At 41.6% G+C, this 22,592-nt stretch overlaps 1 protein-coding gene across 16 annotated transcripts in view; it reads right to left on the minus strand.

Annotated features, from left to right (window-relative positions):
• MICAL3 (microtubule associated monooxygenase, calponin and LIM domain containing 3) overlaps window positions 1–22,592 on the minus strand; it is an 809,998-nt gene that overhangs the window by 404,916 nt on the left and 382,490 nt on the right. The gene's annotated exons all lie outside the window — the stretch shown is intronic.

The following is a 22,592-nucleotide window of genomic DNA, read 5'->3' on the forward strand; positions in this document are numbered from 1 at the left end:
ATGAAGCAAAATAAATAATAGAAGTAAATTGTAATGTTGTTTAAATTTGTATGTTCTATCTGAATCATGAAAGAAAGATTTTGGGTTTAGTGGCCCTTTAAGTGACACTGAACCCAATTTCTTTTTTTTGTGATCTAGATAGAGCATGCAATTTTAAGCAACTTTCTAATTTACTCCTATTATCAATTTTCTTCGTTCTCTGGTTATCATTATTTGAAAAAGAACGCATCTAAGCTATTTTTGGTTCAGAACTCTGAACAGCACTTGTTTATTGGTGGGTGAATTTATCCACCAATCAGCAAGAACAACTTAGATTGCTCACCAAAAATGGGCCGGCATCTAAACTTACATTCTTGCATTTCAAATAAAGAAATCAAGAGAAAGAAGACTATTTGATAATAGGAGTAAATTAGAAAATTGCTTAAAATTGCATACTCTATCTGAATCACAAAACATAATATAAGAGGGACGCATATGTCATATCACAGTTTTCAATGCAGATACCATATTCCAGAACATGGAAATTACGGTTTATCATCATTTTAGGAATCTTTACACAGAGAAAAAAGTTGCAAAGACCCAGAGATATAATTTCGATTAGATGCAATATGATATTAAAGTCAGGTTAAAAAAAAGAAGGTAGCACTCTGGAAAAGGAAAACACCTTTATTGAAGCAACGTTTTGGGGCGTCCTGCCCCTTTCTCAAGCTTGAGAAACGTTGCTTCAATAAAGGTGTTTCCCTTTACCACAGTGCTACCTGCTTTTTTGCCTTATACCATTACCATTGATCCTTGGAGGGGGGTCCCTGAGGGTTTGAGCACCTACTATTTGCATAATTCCATATGTGGATACTATTGGGGACGACCCTGGAGTGCTGATCTGAACTATTACCGGTACTTTATTTAAAGTCAGGTTAGGCACTGATACAGATTTGTCATACACTGTCAGACTAAAGGTACCACAATGATTTGCTTAGACATGGTGTTGGTCATTTAGCCACTGAACCGATTACAAATATAAAATAAACAGCTTCAACAAATATTATATGTGTGTGTGTATGTATGTGTGTATATATATATATATATATATATATATATATATATATATATATATATATATATATATATATATATGTGTGTGTGTGTGTGTGTATGTATATATAACATAATTTATGTAAGAACTTACCTGATAAATTAATTTCTTTCATATTGGCAAGAGTCCATGAGCTAGTGACGTATGGGATATACAATCCTACCAGGAGGGCCAAAGTTTCCAAAACCTCAAAATGCTTATAAATACACCCCTCACCACACCCACAAATTCAGTTTAACGAATAGCCAAGCAGTGGGGTGATAAAGAAAGGAGTAGAAAGCATCAACAAAAGAAATTTGGAAATAATTGTGCTTTATACAAAAAAGCATAACCACCATAAAAAGGGTGGGCCTCATGGACTCTTGCCAATATGAAAGAAATGAATTTATTAGGTAAGTTCTTACATAAATTATGTTTAATTTCATGTAATTGGCAAGAGTCCATGAGCTAGTGACGTATGGGATAGCAATACCCAAGATGTGGAACTCCACGCAAGAGTCACTAGTGAGGGAGGGATAAAAATACAGCCATTTTGCGCTGAAAAAATTTATCCACAACCCAAAAAAATAAGTTTCTTCTCATAAAAGAAAGAAAATAACTTAAATCAAAAGCAGAAGAATCAAACTGAAACAGCTGCCTGAAGAACTTTTCTACCAAAAACTGCTTCTGAAGAAGCAAATACATCAAAACGGTAGAATTTAGTAAATGTATGCAGAGGACCAAGTTGCCGCTTTGCAAATCTGATCAACTGGAGCTTCATTCTTAAAGGCCCACGAAGTGGAGACTGATCTAGTAGAATGAGCTGTAATTCTCTGAGGCGGGGCCTGACCCGACTCCAAATAAGCTTGATGAATCAAAAGCTTTAACCAAGAAGCCAAGGAAATAGCAGGAGCCTTCTGACCTTTCCTAGGACCAGAAAATAAAACAAACTCGAAGTCTTCCTGAAATCTTTAGTAGCTTCCACATAATATTTCAAAGCTCTTACCACATCCAAAGAATGTAAGGATCTTTCCAAAGAATTCTTAGGATTAGGACACAAGGAAGGGACAACAATTTCTCTACTAATGTTGTTAGAATTGACAACTTTTGGTAAAAATTGAAAAGAAGTCCGCAAAACTGCCTTATCCTGATGAAAAAAATCAGAAAAGGAGACTCGCAAGAAAAAGCAGATAGCTCAGAAACTCTTCTAGCAGAAGAGATAGCCAAAAGGAATAGCACTTTCCAAGAAAGTAGTTTAATGTACAAAGAATGCATACGCTCAAATGGAGGTGCCTGTAAAGCCTTCAAAAACAGAATTTATGTTTGCCTGATAAATTTCTTTCTCCAACGGTGTGTCCGGTCCACGGCGTCATCCTTACTTGTGGGATATTCTCTTCCCCAACAGGAAATGGCAAAGAGTCCAGCAAAGCTGGTCACATGATCCCTCCTAGGCTCCGCCTACCCCAGTCATTCGACCGACGTTAAGGAGGAATAATAGCATAGGAGAAACCATATGGTACCGTGGTGACTGTAGTTAAAGAAAATAAATTATCAGACCTGATTAAAAAACCAGGGCGGGCCGTGGACCGGACACACCGTTGGAGAAAGAAATTTATCAGGCAAACATAAATTCTGTTTTCTCCAACATAGGTGTGTCCGGTCCACGGCGTCATCCTTACTTGTGGGAACCAATACCAAAGCTTTAGGACACGGATGAAGGGAGGGAGCAAATCAGGTCACCTAAATGGAAGGCACCACGGCTTGCAAAACCTTTCTCCCAAAAATAGCCTCAGAAGAAGCAAAAGTATCAAACTTGTAAAATTTGGTAAAAGTGTGCAGTGAAGACCAAGTCGCTGCCCTACATATCTGATCAACAGAAGCCTCGTTCTTGAAGGCCCATGTGGAAGCCACAGCCCTAGTGGAATGAGCTGTGATTCTTTCGGGAGGCTGCCGTCCGGCAGTCTCGTAAGCCAATCTGATGATGCTTTTAATCCAAAAAGAGAGAGAGGTAGAAGTTGCTTTTTGACCTCTCCTTTTACCTGAATAAACAACAAACAAGGAAGATGTTTGTCTAAAATCCTTTGTAGCATCTAAATAGAATTTTAGAGCGCGAACAACATCCAAATTGTGCAACAAGCGTTCCTTCTTTGAAACTGGTTTCGGACACAGAGAAGGTACGATAATCTCCTGGTTAATGTTTTTGTTAGAAACAACTTTTGGAAGAAAACCAGGTTTAGTACGTAAAACCACCTTATCTGCATGGAACACCAGATAAGGAGGAGAACACTGCAGAGCAGATAATTCTGAAACTCTTCTAGCAGAAGAAATTGCAACTAAAAACAAAACTTTCCAAGATAATAACTTAATATCAACGGAATGTAAGGGTTCAAACGGAACCCCCTGAAGAACTGAAAGAACTAAATTGAGACTCCAAGGAGGAGTCAAAGGTTTGTAAACAGGCTTGATTCTAACCAGAGCCTGAACAAAGGCTTGAACATCTGGCACAGCTGCCAGTTTTTTGTGAAGTAACACCGACAAGGCAGAAATCTGTCCCTTCAGGGAACTTGCCGATAATCCTTTTTCCAATCCTTCTTGAAGGAAGGATAGAATCCTAGGAATCTTAACCTTGTCCCAAGGGAATCCTTTAGATTCACACCAACAGATATATTTTTTCCAAATTTTGTGGTAAATCTTTCTAGTTACAGGCTTTCTGGCCTGAACAAGAGTATCGATAACAGAATCTGAGAAACCTCGCTTCGATAAAATCAAGCGTTCAATCTCCAAGCAGTCAGCTGGAGTGAAACCAGATTCGGATGTTCGAACGGACCCTGAACAAGAAGGTCTCGTCTCAAAGGTAGCTTCCAAGGTGGAGCCGATGACATATTCACCAGATCTGCATACCAAGTCCTGCGTGGCCACGCAGGAGCTATCAAGATCACCGACGCCCTCTCCTGATTGATCCTGGCTACCAGCCTGGGGATGAGAGGAAACGGCGGGAACACATAAGCTAGTTTGAAGGTCCAAGGTGCTACTAGTGCATCCACTAGAGCCGCCTTGGGATCCCTGGATCTGGACCCGTAGCAAGGAACTTTGAAGTTCTGACGAGAGGCCATCAGATCCATGTCTGGAATGCCCCATAGTTGAGTGACTTGGGCAAAGATTTCCGGATGGAGTTCCCACTCCCCCGGATGCAATGTCTGACGACTCAGAAAATCCGCTTCCCAATTTTCCACTCCCGGGATGTGGATAGCAGACAGGTGGCAGGAGTGAGACTCCGCCCATAGAATAATCTTGGTCACTTCTTCCATCGCTAGGGAACTCCTTGTTCCCCCCTGATGGTTGATGTACGCAACAGTCGTCATGTTGTCTGATTGAAACCGTATGAACTTGGTCCTCGCTAGCTGAGGCCAAGCCTTGAGAGCATTGAATATCGCTCTCAGTTCCAGAATATTTATCGGTAGAAGAGATTCTTCCCGAGACCAAAGACCCTGAGCTTTCAGGGATCCCCAGACCGCGCCCCAGCCCATCAGACTGGCGTCGGTCGTGACAATGACCCACTCTGGTCTGCGGAATGTCATCCCTCGTGACAGGTTGTCCAGGGACAGCCACCAACGGAGTGAGTCTCTGGTCCTCTGGTTTACTTGTATCTTTGGAGACAAGTCTGTATAGTCCCCATTCCACTGACTGAGCATGCACAGTTGTAATGGTCTTAGATGAATGCGCGCAAAAGGAACTATGTCCATTGCCGCTACCATCAACCCGATCACTTCCATGCACTGAGCTACGGAAGGAAGAGGAACGGAATGAAGAATTCGACAAGAGTCCAGAAGTTTTGTCTTTCTGGCCTCTGTTAGAAAAATCCTCATTTCTGAGGAGTCTATAATTGTTCCCAAGAAGGGAACCCTTGTTGACGGGGATAGAGAACTCTTTTCCACGTTCACTTTCCTGCCGTGAGATCTGAGAAAGGCCAGGACGATGTCCGTGTGAGCCTTTGCTCGAGGGAGGGACGACGCTTGAATCAGAATGTCGTCCAGGTAAGGTACTACTGCAATGCCCCTTGGTCTTAGCACCGCTAGAAGGGACCCTAGTACCTTTGTGAAAATCCTTGGAGCAGTGGCTAATCCGAAAGGAAGCGCCACGAACTGGTAATGTTTGTCCAGGAATGCAAACCTTAGGAACCGATGATGTTCCTTGTGGATAGGAATATGTAGATACGCATCCTTTAAATCCACCGTGGTCATGAATTGACCTTCCTGGATGGAAGGAAGGATAGTTCGAATGGTTTCCATCTTGAACGATGGGACCTTGAGAAATTTGTTTAAGATCTTGAGATCTAGGATTGGTCTGAACGTTCCCTCTTTTTTGGGAACTATGAACAGATTGGAGTAGAACCCCATCCCTTGTTCTCTCAATGGAACAGGATGAATCACTCCCATTTTTAACAGGTCTTCTACACAATGTAAGAACGCCTGTCTTTTTATGTGGTCTGAAGACAACTGAGACCTGTGGAACCTCCCCCTTGGGGGAAGTCCCTTGAATTCCAGAAGATAACCCTGGGAGACTATTTCTAGCGCCCAAGGATCCAGAACATCTCTTGCCCAAGCCTGAGCGAAGAGAGAGAGTCTGCCCCCCACCAGATCCGGTCCCGGATCGGGGGCCAATATTTCATGCTGTCTTGGTAGCAGTGGCAGGTTTCTTGGCCTGCTTTCCCTTGTTCCAGCCTTGCATTGGTCTCCAAGCTGGCTTGGCCTGAGAAGTATTACCCTCTTGCTTAGAGGACGTAGCACCTTGGGCTGGTCCGTTTTTACGAAAGGGACGAAAATTAGGTCTATTTTTTGCCTTGAAAGGCCGATCCTGAGGAAGGGCATGGCCCTTACCCCCAGTGATATCAGAGATAATCTCTTTCAAGTCAGGACCAAACAGCGTTTTCCCCTTGAAAGGAATGTTTAGTAGCTTGTTCTTGGAAGACGCATCAGCCGACCAAGATTTCAACCAAAGCGCTCTGCGCGCCACAATAGCAAACCCAGAATTCTTAGCCGCTAACTTAGCCAATTGCAAAGAGGCGTCTAGAGTGAAAGAATTAGCCAATTTGAGAGCATTGACTCTGTCCATAATCTCCTCATAAGGAGGCGAGTCACTATCGAGCACCTTAATCAGTTCATCAAACCAGAAATATGCGGCTGTAGTGACAGGGACAATGCATGAAATGGGTTGTAGAAGGTAACCCTGCTGAACAAACATCTTTTTAAGCAAACCTTCTAATTTTTTATCCATAGGATCTTTGAAAGCACAACTATCCTCTATGGGAATAGTGGTGCGTTTGTTTAAAGTAGAAACCGCTCCCTCGACCTTGGGGACTGACTGCCATAAGTCCTTTCTGGGGTCGACCATAGGAAACAATTTTTTAAATATGGGGGGAGGGACGAAAGGAATACCGGGCCTTTCCCATTCTTTATTAACAATGTCCGCCACCCGCTTGGGTATAGGAAAAGCTTCTGGGAGCCCCGGCACCTCTAGGAACTTGTCCATTTTACATAGTTTCTCTGGGATGACCAAATTTTCACAATCATCCAGAGTGGATAATACCTCCTTAAGCAAAATGCGGAGATGTTCCAATTTAAATTTAAAAGTAATCACATCAGATTCAGCCTGCTGAGAAATGTTCCCTAAATCAGTAATTTCTCCCTCAGACAAAACCTCCCTGGCCCCCTCAGATTGGGTTAGGGGCCCTTCAGAGATATTAATATCAGCGTCGTCATGCTCTTCAGTAACTAAAACAGAGCATCCACGCTTACGCTGACAAGGGTTCATTTTGGCTAAAATGTTTTTGACAGAATTATCCATTACAGCCGTTAATTGTTGCATAGTAAGGAGTATTGGCGCGCTAGATGTACTAGGGGCCTCCTGAGTGGGCAAGACTCGTGTAGACGAAGGAGGGAATGATGCAGTACCATGCTTACTCCCCTCACTTGAGGAATCATCTTGGGCATCATTGTCATTATCACATAAATCACATTTATTTAAATGAATAGGAATTCTGGCTTCCCCACATTCAGAACACAGTCTATCTGGTAGTTCAGACATGTTAAACAGGCATAAACTTGATAAGAAAGTACAAAAAACGTTTTGAAATAAAACCGTTACTGTCACTTTAAATTTTAAACTGAACACACTTTATTACTGCAATTGCGAAAAAACATGAAGGAATTGTTCAAAATTCACCAAACTTTCACCACAATGTCTTAAAGCCTTGAAAATATTGCACACCAATTTTGGAAGCTTTAACCCTTAAAATAACGGAACCGGAGCCGTTTTAAGCTTTAACCCCTTTACAGTCCCTGGTATCTGCTTTGCTGAGACCCAACCAAACCCAAAGGGGAATACGATACCAAATGACGCCTTCAGAAGTCCTTTATAAGTATCAGAGCTCCTCTCACATGCGACTGCATGCCATGCCTCTCAAAAACAAGTGCGCAACACCGGCGCGAAAATGAGACTCTGCCTATGCTTTGGGAAAGCCCCTAAAGAATAAGGTGTCTAAAACAGTGCCTGCCGATATTATTATATCAAAATACCCAGAATAAATGATTCCTCAAGGCTAAATAAGTGTTAATATCAATCGATTTAGCCCAAAAAAGGTCTACAGTCTAAATAAGCCCTTGTGAAGCCCTTATTTACAATCGTAATAAACATGGCTTACCGGATCCCATAGGGAAAATGACAGCTTCCAGCATTACATCGTCTTGTTAGAATGTGTCATACCTCAAGCAGCAAAGGACTGCAAACTGTTCCCCCAACTGAAGTTAATTGCTCTCAACAGTCCTGTGTGGAACAGCCATGGATTTTAGTTACGGTTGCTAAAATCATTTTCCTCATACAAACAGAATTCTTCATCTCTTTTCTGTTTCTGAGTAAATAGTACGTACCAGCACTATTTGAAAATAACAAACTCTTGATTGAATAATGAAAAACTACAGTTAAACACTAAAAAACTCTAAGCCATCTCCGTGGAGATGTTGCCTGTACAACGGCAAAGAGAATGACTGAGGTAGGCGGAGCCTAGGAGGGATCATGTGACCAGCTTTGCTGGACTCTTTGCCATTTCCTGTTGGGGAAGAGAATATCCCACAAGTAAGGATGACGCCGTGGACCGGACACACCTATGTTGGAGAAACCAAATTAAGACTCCAAGGAGGAGAAATTAATTTAATGACAGGCTTTATACGAAATAAAGCCTGTACAAAACAGTGAATATCAGGAAGTATAGCAATCTTTCTGTGAAATAAAACAGAAAGAGCAGAGATTTGTCCCTTCAAGGAACTTGCAGACAAACCCTTATCCAAACAATCCTGAAGAAACTGTAAAATTCTAGGAATTCTAAAAGAATGCCAAGAGAATTTATGAGAACACCATGAAATGCAAGTCTTCCAAACTCTATAATAAATCTTTCTAGAGACAGATTTACGAGCTTGTAACATAGTATTAATCACTGAGTCAGAGAAACCTCTATGACTTAGAACTAAGCGTTCAATTTCCATACCTTCAAATTTAATGAATTGAGATCCTGATGGAAAAATGGACCTTGAGATAGTAGGTCCGGCCTTAACGGAAGTGGCCAAGGCTGGCAACTGGACATCCGAACAAGATCCGCATACCAAAACCTGTGTGGCCATGCTGGAGCCACCAGCAACACAAACGATTGTTCCATGATGATTTTGGTGATTACTCTTGGAACTAGAGGCGGGAAAATGTAAGCAGGATGATAACACCAAGGAAGTGTCAGCGCATCCACTGCTTCCACCTGAACATCCCTGGACCTGGACAGGTATCTGGGAAGTTTCTTGTTTAGATGAGAGGCCATGAGATCTCTCTCTGGAAGACCCCACATCTGAACAATCTGAGAAAACACATCTGGATGGAGAGACCACTACCCCAGATGTAAAGTCTGACGGCTGAGATAATCCACCACCCAATTGTCTACACCCGGGATATGCACCGCAGAGATTAGACAGGAGCTGGATTCCGCCCAAGGAAGTATCCGAGATACTTCTCTCATAGCTTGAGGACTGTGAGTCCCACCCTGATGATTGACATATGCCACTGTTGTGATATTGCCTGTCTGAAAACAAATGAACGGTTCTCTCCTTAACAGAGGCCAAAACTGAAGAGCTCTGAGAATTGCCCGGAGTTCTAAAATATTTATTGGTAATCTCGCCACTTGAGATTTCCAAACCCCTTGTGCTGTCAGAGATCCCCAAACAGCTCCCCAACCTGAAAGACTCGCATCTGTTGTGATCACAGTCCAGGTTGGCCGAACAAAAGAAGCCCTTTGAACTAAACGATGATGATCTATCCACCACGTCAGAGAGTGTCGTACATTGGGATTTAAGGATATTAATTGTGATATCTTTGTATAATCCCTGCACCATTGATCCAGCATACCAACCTGTAGAGGTCTCATGTGAAAACGAGCAAAGGGGATCGCGTCTGATGCTGCAATCATGAGACCTAAAACTTCCATGCACATAGCCACTGAAGGGAATGACTGAAGGTGCTGGCAGGCTGCAACCAATTTTAAACGTCTCTTGTCTGTTAGAGACAGAGTCATGGACACTGAATCTATCTGGAAGCCTAAAAAGGTGACCCTTGTCTGAGAAGTCAAGAAACGTTTTGGTAAATTGATCCTCCAACCATGTCTCCGAAGAAAAAACACTAGTTGATTCGTGTGAGATACTGCAGAATGTAAAGACTGAGCTAGTACCAAGATATCATCCAAATAAGGAAACACTGCAATACCCTGTTCTCTGATTACAGAGAGTAGGGCACCTAGAACCTTTGAAAAGATCCTTGGAGCTGTTGCTAGGCCAAATGGAAGAGCAACAAATTGGTAATGCTTGTCTAGAAAAGAGAATCTCAAGAACTGATAATGTTCTGGATGAATCGGAATATGAAGGTATGCATCCTGCAAGTCTATTGTGGACATATAATGTCCTCGCTGAACAAAAGGCAGAATAGTCCTTATAGTCACCATCTTGAAAGTTGGTACTCTTCCATAACGATTCAAAATTTTCCTTCTTTGGGACAATGAATAGATTTGAATAAAACCCCAAACCTTGTTCCTGAAAAATAACTGGCATGATTACCCCTGAAGACTCCATGTCTGAAACACACTTCAGGAAAGCCTGAGCTTTTACTGGATTTGCTGGGATATGTGAGAGAAGAAATCTTCTCACAGGAAATCTTACTCTGAATCCTATTCGATACCCTTGAGAGACAATGCTCTGAATCCATTGATTTTGGACAGAATTTATCCAAATATCCTTGAAAAACCTTAATCTGCCCCCTACCAGCTGAGCTGGAATGAGGGCCACACCTTCATGCGGACTTAGGGGCTGACTTTGGTTTCTTAAATGGCTTGGATTTATTCCAATTTGAGGAAGGCTTCAAATTGGAAACAGATTCCTTGGAGGAAGGATTGAGTTTTTGTTCCTTATTTTGACGAAAGGAACGAAAACAGTTAGAAGCCTTAGATTTACCCTTAGGTTTTTTATCCTGAGGCAGAAAAAACAGAATTTATGCTTACCTGATAAATTACTTTCTCTTGCGGTGTATCAAGTCCACGGATTCATCCTTACTTGTGGAATTTTCTCATTCCCTACAGGAAGTGGCAAAGAGAGCACACAGCAAAGCTGTCCATATAGCTCCCCCTCTGGCTCCGCCCCCCAGTCATTCGACCGACAGTTAGGAGAAAAAGGAGAAACCATAGGGTGCAGTGGTGACTGTAGTTTAAACAAAAAATTTTAACCTGACTTAATTGCCAGGGCGGGCCGTGGACTGGATACACCGCAAGAGAAAGTAATTTATCAGGTAAGCATAAATTCTGTTTTCTCTTGCAAGGTGTATCCAGTCCACGGATTCATCCTTACTTGTGGGATACCAATACCAAAGCTTTAGGACACGGATGAAGGGAGGGAACAAGACAGGTAACCTAAACGGAAGGCACCACTGCTTGCAAAACCTCTCTCACAAAAATAGCCTCCGAAGAAGCAAAAGTATCGAATTTGTAAAATTTGGCAAAAGTATGCAGTGAAGACCAAGTAGCTGCCTTACAAATCTGTTCAACAGAAGCCTCATTCTTGAAGACCCAAGTGGAAGCCACAGCTCTGGTGGAATGAGATGTAATTCGCTCAGGAGGCTGCTGCCCAGTAGTCACATAAGCCAATCGGATGATGCTTTTCAACCAGAAGGAAAGAGAGGTAGTCGTCGCTTTTTGACCTCTCCTCTTACCAGATTAGACAACAAACAAAGATGATGTTTGTCTGAAATCCTTAGTTGCTTGTAAATAGAATTTCAAAGCACGAACCACATCAAGATTGTGTAAAAGCCATTCCTTCTTAGAAGCTGGATTAGGACACAGAGAAGGAACAATGATTAACTGGTTAATGTTCTTATTAGAAACAACTTTAGGAAGAAAACCAGGTTTGGTACGCAAAACTATCTTATCTGCATGGAACACCAGATAGGGTGAATTACACTGCAAAGCAGACAATTCTGAAACTCTTCGAGCAGAAGATATAGCTACCAAAAACAAAACTTTCCAAGATAATAACTTAATATCTATGGAATGTAAAGGTTCAAACGGAACCCCTTGAAGAACTGAAAGAACTAAATTTAGACTCCATGGAGGAGCCACAGGTTTATAGACAGGCTTGATTCTGACTAACGCCTGTATAAACGCTTGAACATCTGGTTCTTCTGCCAGACGCTTGTGTAAAAGGATTGAAGATATAAAAACTACAAATCTAACACCACATTCACTTTACCCTCCCGTGGAGATGCTACTTGTTAGAGCGGCAAATAGAATGACTGGGGGGCGGAGCCAGAGGGGGAGCTATATGGACAGCATTGCTGTGTGCTCTCTTTGCCACTTCCTGTAGGGAATGAGAATATCCCACAAGTAAGGATGAATCCGTGGACTGGATACACCTTGCAAGAGAAACTCCCTTTCTCCCAGTAACAGTTGAAATAATAGAATCCAACTGAGAACCAAATAAATTACCTTAGAAAGAAAGAGATAGTAATCTAGATTTAGATGTCATATCAGCATTCCAAGATTTAAGCCACAAAGCTCTTCTAGCTAATATAGCTAAAGACATGGATCTAACATCAATTTTGATAATATCAAAAATGGCATCCTAAATAAAATGATTAGCATATTGCAGTAAGCGAACAATGCTAGATATGTCAAAATCCAATTCTTGTTGCGCTAAATTCTCCAACCAGAAAATTGATGCAGCCGCAACATTAGCCAAAGAAATTGCAGGTCTGAGAAGATGACCTGAATATGAACTGCTTTCCTTAGATAAGATTCAAGCTTCCTATCTAAAGGATCCTTAAAGGAACTACTATCTTCCATAGGAATAGTAGTACGTTTAGCAAGAATAGAAATAGAATTTTTCGGGATTTTTTTCCCAAAACTCTATAGAATTTGCTGGTAAAGGATACAATTTTTTAAACCTTGAAGAAGGAATAAAAGAAGTACCTGGCTTATTCCATTCCTTAGAAATAAAGAAGCTATATACTCTATTTTAAATAAATAAGTAGATTTGTCAGTGTCAATGCCTGAGGAAGGATCTTCTGTATCAGATAGATCCTCATCAGAGGAGGATAAATTATTATGTTGTTGGTCATTTGAAATTTCATCAACTGAATGAGAAGTTTTAAAAGACCTTTTACGTTTATTAGAAGGCGGAAATGCAGACAAAGCCTTCTGGATAGAATCAGAAACAAATTATTTAAAATTCATAGGTATATCATGTACATTAGAAGTCGAAGGAACTGCAACTGGCAATGTACTATTACTGATGGACACACTATCTGCATGTAGAAGTTTATCATGACAACTATTACAAATGACATTCGGCGAAATAATTTCCAATATCTTACAACAAATGCACTTAGCTTTGGTAGAACTGATGTCAGGCAGCAATGCTCCAGCAGAAACTTCTGAGGCAGGATCAGATTGAGACATCTTGCAAAATATAAAAGAAAAAACATATAATGCAAAATTATCAATTTCCTTACATGACAGTTTCAGGAATGGGGAAAAAAATGCAAATAGCATAGCCCTCTGATAGAGAAAAAGGCAAGAGGCAAACATTAATGGGGTATTAAAATAATGAAAAAGCCAATAAAAACCGGAAATGACACACTCGCATCACCAATGAATGAATGAATGAATGAATGTATTTTTCGCGCCAAAAAAAAATATTGCGCGAAGAATGACGCAATAAAGTCTAGCATTTGGCACACCCGCGAGCCTAATACCGCCCGCAATTTGCAAGAAAATTGTCAATTGAAAAAAGACTAAACCCCAGGTATGAAATTTTTTTTTAAAAAATGTTAATTTTCCCCAAATATGAAACTGACAGTCTGCAGAAGGAAATACATGAACCTGACTCATGGCAAATATAAGTAAAATACATATATTTAGAACTTTATATAACTGCATAAAGTGCCAAACCATAGCTGAGGTGTCTTAAGTAATAAAAAACATACTTACCAAAAACACCCATCCACATATAGCAGATAGCCAAACCAGTACTGAAACGGTTATCAGTAGAGGTAATGGTAAATTGAGAGTATATCGTCAATCTGAAAAGGGAGGTAAGGAGATGAATCTCTACGACCGATAACAGAGAATCTATGAACTAGACCCTCGTTAAGGAAATCATCGTATTCAATAAATAATACTCCTTTCATGTCCCTCTGACATTCACTGTACTCTGAGAGGAATCGGGCTTCAACAATGCTGAGAAGCGCATATCAACGTAGAAAACATAATTTATGCTTACCTGATAAATTTATTTCTCTTGTAGTGTGTTCAGTCCACGGGTCATCCATTACTTATGGGATATATTCTCCTTCCCAACAGGAAGTTGCAAGAGGATCACCCAAGCAGAGCTGCTATATAGCTCCTCCCCTCACATGTCATATCCAGTCATTCGACCGAAACAAGACGAGAAAGGAGAAACTATAAGGTGCAGTGGTGACTGGAGTTATAATTTTAAAATTTAGAACCTGCCTCAAAAAAAGACAGGGCGGGCCATGGACTGAACACACTACAAGAGAAATAAATTTATCAGGTAAGCATAAATTATGTTTTCTCTTGTTAAGTGTGTTCAGTCCACGGGTCATCCATTACTTATGGGATACCAATACCAAAGCCAAGTACACGGATGATGGGAGGGACAAGGCAGGAACATTAAACAGAAGGAACCACTGCCTGTAGAACCTTTCTCCCAAAACCAGCCTCCGAAGAAGCGAAAGTGTCAAATTTGTAAAATTTGGAAAAAGTATGAAGTGAAGACCAAGTTGCAGCCTTGCAAATCTGTTCAACAGAGGCCTCATTCTTAAAGGCCCAGGTGGAAGCCACAGCTCTAGTAGAATGAGCTGTAATTCTTTCAGGAGGCTGCTGTCCAGCAGTCTCATAGGCTAAACGTATTATGCTACGAAGCCAAAAAGAGAGAGATAGCCGAAGCCTTTTGACCTTTCCTCTGTCCAGAGTAAACGACAAACAGAGAAGAAGTTTGTCTAAAATCTTTAGTTGCCTGTAAGTAGAACTTCAGAGCACGGACCACGTATAGATTATGCAAAAGACGTTCCTTCTTTGAAGAAGGATTAGGACATAATGATGGAACAACAATCTCTTGATTGATATTCCTGTTAGAAACAACCTTAGGTAAAAACCCAGGTTTAGTACGCAGAACTACCTTATCTGAATGAAAGATCAGATAAGGAGAATCACAATGTAAGGCAGATAACTCAGATACTCTTCGAGCCGAGGAAATAGCCATCAAAAACAAAACTTTCCAAGATAAAAGCTTAATATCAATGGAATGAAGGGACACCCTGAAGAACTTTAAGAACCAAGTTTAAGCTCCACGGAGGAGCAACAGCTTTAAACACAGGCTTAATTCTAGCCAAAGCCTGACAAAAGGCCTGGACGTCTGGATGCTCTGCCAGACGTTTGTGTAAAAGAATAGACAGAGCTGAAATCTGTCCCTTTAGCAAACTAGCGGATAAACCCTTTTCTAAACCCTCTTGTAGAAAAGCTAATATCCTAGGAATCCTAACCTTACTCCATGAGTAACTCTTGGATTCGCACCAATATAAATATTTACGCCATATCTTATGGTAAATTTTTCTTGTCACAGGTTTCCGAGCCTGTATTAATGTATCAATAACCGAATCCGAAAACCCACGCTTTGATAGAATCAAGCGTTCAATTTCCAGGCAGTCAGCCTCAGAGAAATTAGGTTTGGATGGTTGAAAGGACCCTGAATTAGAAGGTCCTGCCTCAGAGGAAGAGACCATGGAGGACAGGACGACATGTCCACTAGGTCTGCATACCAGGTCCTGCGTGGACACGCAGGCGCTATCAGAATTACCGATGCCCTCTCCTGTTTGATCCTGGCAATCAGCCGAGGTAGCAACGGAAATGGTGGAAACACATAAGCTATGTTGAAAACCCAAGGGGCTGCTAATGCATCTACCAGCACCGCTCCCGGGTCCCTGGACCTGGATCCGTAACAAGGAAGCTTCGCGTTCTGGCGAGATGCCATGAGATCCAGATCCGGTTTGCCCCAAAGACGAATCAGTTGAGCAAATACCTCCGGGTGAAGTTCCCACTCTCCCGGATGAAAAGTCTGGCGACTTAGGAAATCCGCCTCCCAGTTCTCTACGCCTGGGATGTGAATCGCTGACAGGTGGCAAGAGTGAGACTCTGCCCAGCTAATTATCTTCGAGACTTCCAACATCGCTAGTGAACTCCTGGTTCCCCCTTGATGATTGATGTAAGCCACAGTCGTGATATTGTCCGACTGAAATCTGATGAACCTCAGCTTTGCTAACTGAGGCCAAGCCAGAAGAGCATTGAATTCTAGAATGTTTATTGGGAGGAGTTTCTCCTCCTGAGTCCACGATCCCTGAGCCTTCAGGGAATTCCAGACTGCTCCCCAGCCTAGAAGGCTGGCATCCGTTGTTACAATCGTCCAATCTGGCTTGCGAAAGGTCATTCCTTTGGACAGATGAACCGGTGACAACCACCAGAGAAGCGAATCTCTGGTCTCCTGGTCCAGATTTAGCAAAGGGGACAGATCTGAGTAATCCCCGTTCCATTGACTGAGCATGCATAGTTGCAACGGTCTGAGATGCAGGCGCGCAAATGGCACTATGTCCATTGTCGCTACCATTAAGCCGATTACCTCCATGCACTGAGCTACCGATGGGCTTGGAATGGAATGAAGTACACGGCAAGCATTGAGAATCTTTGATAACCTGGACTCCGTCAGGTAAATCTTCATCTCTACAGAATCTATAAGAGTCCCTAGAAAAGGAAAACAAAGAAGGGGGGAGAACCCAACCTATATTGTCACTAATCCAATATATATATAGTATTAAATGCCAGATAGTAAAGCTTAGTATATCTTGCAGGGGCAAATGTCCATTGTGTTTTTGAAGATTTGTACTTCAGTCAGTCATATAATTAAATAGTTTTGCAACACCCCGCAATCCTGGAGAGTAATATGCAGACCAATGTAACGCGTTACGTGTTAGGTAAAGTTACCAGATAGTATAGGTACAGCAATCCTGAGCAAGTATCACTCATAAATGGGGCCCTCTCGCTCATAAACAGCCCTAATACCCGGTACATTAGTTGCAGATGCAGAGAAATAGTATTTCAGAGGCAGGTACACAGAACACAAACAGTCTCAAAATATTCAAAGCCAATTTCACTCACCGGCTGCCATGTTACACCGGGAACCAACCCGTCCACTAACCGCGGAAATGAGAAATTTCTCCGGCAGCCTGGGAGTCTTTCATGTGCGCTTCACCGGGTCCCAGCCCGTCCACCATTAGCGGAGCGAACGCCGTCTGTGTCCCAGCCCTGGGTGTGTCCCACAACTCCTCACCGATTGGTCCTTGTGGGGAGTCGAGCCTCTGACGTAGTACGGTAGAATCGGAGGAACAGGCTCCGCAATCCAATACGAAAGTCCTGTATATCAAAGGTAAACTGTACCGGGTATAGGGAAACTTATATGTGTGTGTAGCGTGATGCTATATCATTGATCAGCTTGAGTCTTTGGTCCGCGTCTCCAGCCGGCAAAAGCAGCTAGGTGCCTGGTAGTGGCAAAGAGAAGTCCAAACAGAAAAAGAAATATTGCCAGGCACCTTGTATAGTTAAAAATAGTAAACTTTATTAAGTCAAATTAAAACATAGTGAGAGAGGGGATAGAACACCCCTGAAGTTAAGCAGACTGACATGTTTCGGCACAAAACGCCGTAATCATAGTCCCTAAAAACTTTTAAAACAAACCGCCTTTTCAATCCAATGCTCGCATTTCATTGGTGAATTACTAATTAGAATTTAAAGGCATACAGGGGTTGGAGCATTAGTTAATAACTTTAGATAAATGGATATGCTGCCTGTGCATAGATCTATAAACATGCAAATACACCTGTCAGGTTAATCAAACAGTACACACACCATCTCTTTATGCAGTTTAAACACTTAGTGAGTAGTCAATTCACATTTATATATATATTCACAAGGTTTACATAAGTCTGTTTAGACTTCCTATACAAGAAAGCCAACCATTAAAGGAATTGATGTGCAGCCCCCAAAATTTGGGAAAGGATACCTATAAGTCTAAAATGCTAGATGCGAGTTATACATCCCAAAACCCACCATTTAAAGGAGTTGGTGTTCAACTATCAAAATTATTTTGGGAAGGATATATGCATACCCAAAATATAAATGCAAATCATACATCTTAAATAGTTGGTTCTGAGTTAGTGGGGTTGTAGTGTGGGATAAAATAAAAGACACATATTGTGGGGCTAAATCTGGTAACCACAAAACATATACCACCAAGGACCAAACATTAATTTATATCCAATATATTTGATTTATATGTGTATGATTGTACCCATGTACAAAGAACTTATTTGTCTATACAATTACAAAATAGCTAGATAGATCACTATCTAACCTATTTGTAAATGTATTTAGAATAAAGCAATGGAACTTCCCTATCCTAGTGTTCCTTTATCTCCTAGACCTCATGTGTAAATTTGAATATATATATATAATATAGATATATTATATATTAAAGGTGGATAGGATCTAATTCCAATGATTAATAAAATCATATTCGGAATTTAGGCCCAAAGGTTTTTTGGTTTGTAGTCTGAAAATCCAATACATTTCCTGTCTGGATAGGATCTTAAATGGGTTCCCCCCTCTCTTTTGAGGTAGGACCTTTTCCACAATCGTCCATTTCAACGAGCGACAATCTTGGTCATGTTGCTGGACAAAATGGGACACCAGGGGTGTGCTGCTTTTACCCACCCGTATGGTCGACAGGTGTTCTCTGATCCTAGATCTGACATCCCTGGTGGTCAAACCTACACCTCAGACAGAACCCTACCAATAGGTTTCAACGAGAGCTTATGCACCTTCTGGATGGAGCAGTGGAGGATGGGCTTATTGATTTAGAAACATCTAAATACCTTTATGTGGAACACCCGGTTATCCCAATATTTCACCATCTACCGAAGGTGCACAAAACTCTAGTGAATGTACAGGGTAGACCTATAGTCAATGGGATAGGTTCTATGTTGGAACACCTTTCTGAGTGGTTGAATGGGGTGCTTCAACCCCTTGTCAAATCCCTCCCTAGTTATACTAGGGATTCCAAACAGGTGTTGAATAAGGTTGAAGGCTTGAGATGGTCTTCGGACTGTGGTTGGCTTACTGTGGATGTTGTCTCATACTCCTCTATACCCCATGCTTGGGGTTTGAAAGCAGTTGCTTATTTTTTAGAGAATGGGACAACGCACAGTGAACCATTCAGAAACTTTGTTTTAGAGGTGACACAGTTTTTACTATCACACAACTATTTCCAGTTTGAGGGGGAGTTCTATTTGCAGAGATGCGGGACCGCCATGGGTGCCAAGTTTGCGCCAACCTATGCTAACCTGTTCATGGGTTGGTGGGAGCGGTCCAGCATCTATGCAGATGGAAACCCCTTCAGACCTGCAATCCTGCTATACCTACGCTACATAGACGACCTGCTGTTTGTCTGGCAGGGGGAGAAAGAACAGGCTGGATGTTTTGTGGACTATCTGAGAACAAATGATGTGAACCTACGGTTCACACTTGAGTTCAACAAGAACATAGTGCATTATCTTGATTTGGAATTGAAGGGATGGCCAACAGGTATAGTCACCTCTGAAGTCTACAGGAAACCTATATCAGGCAACAGTCTCCTACATGCTAAGAGCTGTCATCCGAAACATATGCCCTATTCGGTAGCTAAGGGACAGTTTGTGCGATTGAGACGCAATTGCACTCTACCCCTCAGCTACAAGAGACATGCAGACGAATTAGAACAACGTTTACTGCAAAGAGGGTATAGTAAAAAGGTCGTTAAAAAGGCTAGGTATGAGGTTAATTCCCTTTCTAGAGAACAACTTTTAAAGGATAAACAACCTTATAGGGAAGATCAAGAGAATAAATTGACCTTTGTCACGGACTACTCAGCCCAATATGGGGAAATATGTGAAATAGTCAGAAACCATTTCCACCTGTTGGTGGCGGATGATGCTCTTGCCGTGACTGCTAGGAAAGGCTGTAGGTTCTCCTACAGGAGAAATAAAACTATTGGCAACTCAGTTTCGCCATCTATGCTTAGGAAACCTGACTCAACAGTGGTACCATCCTCCTCTTGGCTTAGACACAGAGGTACCTACAGGTGTGGCTATTCACAGTGTAAGGCCTGTGAATATGTACAGGTGGGTAACAGCTTTTCTTCGGTGGTAACTGGGGAAAATTTTGAAATTACCTCGTCTTAATTGCAGATCGACTAATTGTATATACTTACTCTGGTGCTCAGCATGTGACCTTCAGTACATAGGTTTGACCACCAGGGATGTCAGATCTAGGATCAGAGAACACCTGTCGACCATACGGGTGGGTAAAAGCAGCACACCCCTGGTGTCCCATTTTGTCCAGCAACATGACCAAGATTGTCGCTCGTTGAAATGGACGATTGAGGAAAAGGTCCTACCTCAAAAGAGAGGGGGGAACCCATTTAAGATCCTTTCCAGACAGGAAATGTATTGGATTTTCAGACTACAAACCAAAAAACCTTTGGGCCTAAATTCCGAATATGATTTTATTAATCATTGGAATTAGATCCTATCCACCTTTAATATATAATATATCTATATTATATATATATATATATATATATTCAAATTTACACATGAGGTCTAGGAGATAAAGGAACACTAGGATAGGGAAGTTCCATTGCTTTATTCTAAATACATTTACAAATAGGTTAGATAGTGATCTATCTAGCTATTTTGTAATTGTATAGACAAATAAGTTCTTTGTACATGGGTACCATCATACACATATAAATCAAATATATTGGATATAAATTAATGTTTGGTCCTTGGTGGTATATGTTTTGTGGTTACCAGATTTAGCCCCACAATATGTGTCTTATTTTATCCCACACTACAACCCCATAACTCAGAACCAACTATTTAAGATGTATGATTTGCATTTATATTTTGGGTATGCATATATCCTTCCCAAAATAATTTTGATAGTTGAACACCAACTCCTTTAAATGGTGGGTTTTGGGATGTATAACTCGCATCTAGCATTTTAGACTTATAGGTATCCTTTCCCAAATTTTGGGGGCTGCACATCAATTCCTTTAATGGTTGGCTTTCTTGTATAGGAAGTCTAAACAGACTTATGTAAACCTTGTGAATATATATATAAATGTGAATTGACTACTCACTAAGTGTTTAAACTGCATAAAGAGATGGTGTGTGTACTGTTTGATTAACCTGACAGGTGTATTTGCATGTTTATAGATCTATGCACAGGCAGCATATCCATTTATCTAAAGTTATTAACTAATGCTCCAACCCCTGTATGCCTTTAAATTCTAATTAGTAATTCACCAATGAAATGCGAGCATTGGATTGAAAAGGCGGTTTGTTTTAAAAGTTTTTAGGGACTATGATTACGGCGTTTTGTGCCGAAACATGTCAGTCTGCTTAACTTCAGGGGTGTTCTATCCCGTCTCTCTCACTATGTTTTAATTTGACTTAATAAAGTTTACTATTTTTAACTATACAAGGTGCCTGGCAATATTTCTTTTTCTGTTTGGACTTCCCTAGAAAAGGAACCCGTGTGAGTGGTAACAGAGAACTCTTTTCCACGTTCACTTTCCACCCATGCGACCTCAGAAATGCTAGAACTATCTCTGTATGAGACTTTGCATTCTGAAAACTTGAAGCTTGTATCAGAATGTCGTCTAGGTACGGAGCCACCGCTATGCCTCGTGGTCTTAGTACCGCCAGAAGTGAGCCCAGAACCTTCGTAAAAATTCTCGGGGCCGTGGCTAACCCGAAGGGAAGAGCCACAAACTGGTAATGCCTGTCTAGAAAGGCAAACCTCAGGTACCGATAATGATCTTTGTGAATCGGTATATGAAGGTAAGCATCCTTTAAGTCCACCGTGGTCATATATTGACCCTCTTGGATCATGGGTAGGATGGTTCGAATGGTTTCCATCTTGAACGATGGTACCCTTAGGAATTTGTTTAAGATCTTTAAGTCCAAGATTGGTCTGAAGGTTCCCTCTTTTTTGGGAACCACAAATAGATTTGAGTAAAATCCTTGTCCCTGTTCCGATCGCGGAACTGAGTCGATCACCCCCATGATTAAGAGGTCTTGTACACATTGTAGAAATGCCTCTCTCTTTACTAGGTTTGTTGATAACCTCGAAAGATGGAACCTCCCTTGTGGAGGAGAGGATTTGAAATCCAGAAGGTATCCCTGAGATATAATCTTTAACGTCCAGGGATCCTGCACATCTCTTGCCCAAGCCTGGGCAAAGAGAGAAAGTCTGCCCCCCACTAAATCCGTCTCTGGATAGGGGGCCCTGACTTCATGCTGTCTTAGGGGCGGGAGTAGGCTTTCTGGCCTGCTTGCCCTTGTTCCATGACTGGTTGCCTTTCCAACCTTGTCTGAAACGAGCAGTAGTTCCTTCCTGTTTTGGAGCGGAGGAAGTCGATGCTGCTCCTGCCTTGAAGTTACGAAAGGCACGAAAATTAGACTGTTTGGCCTTTGGTTTGGCCCTGTCCTGAGGAAGGGCGTGGCCCTTACCTCCCGTAATGTCAGCAATAATTTCCTTCAAGCCGGGCCCGAATAAGGTCTGCCCTTTGAAAGGAATGTTAAGTAGTTTAGACTTGGAAGTTACATCCGCTGACCAGGATTTAAGCCAGAGCGCTCTGCGCGCCTGTATGGTGAATCCGGAATTTTTAGCCGTAAGTTTGGTTAGATGTACTACGGCATCTGAAACAAACGCATTAGCTTGCTTAAGGGTTCTAACTTTGCTCAAGGCCTCATCCAACGGCTCTGTGCGAATCGC

The sequence above is a fragment of the Bombina bombina genome, chromosome 6, assembly GCF_027579735.1.
Source record: "Bombina bombina isolate aBomBom1 chromosome 6, aBomBom1.pri, whole genome shotgun sequence".
NCBI lineage: Eukaryota > Metazoa > Chordata > Amphibia > Anura > Bombinatoridae > Bombina > Bombina bombina.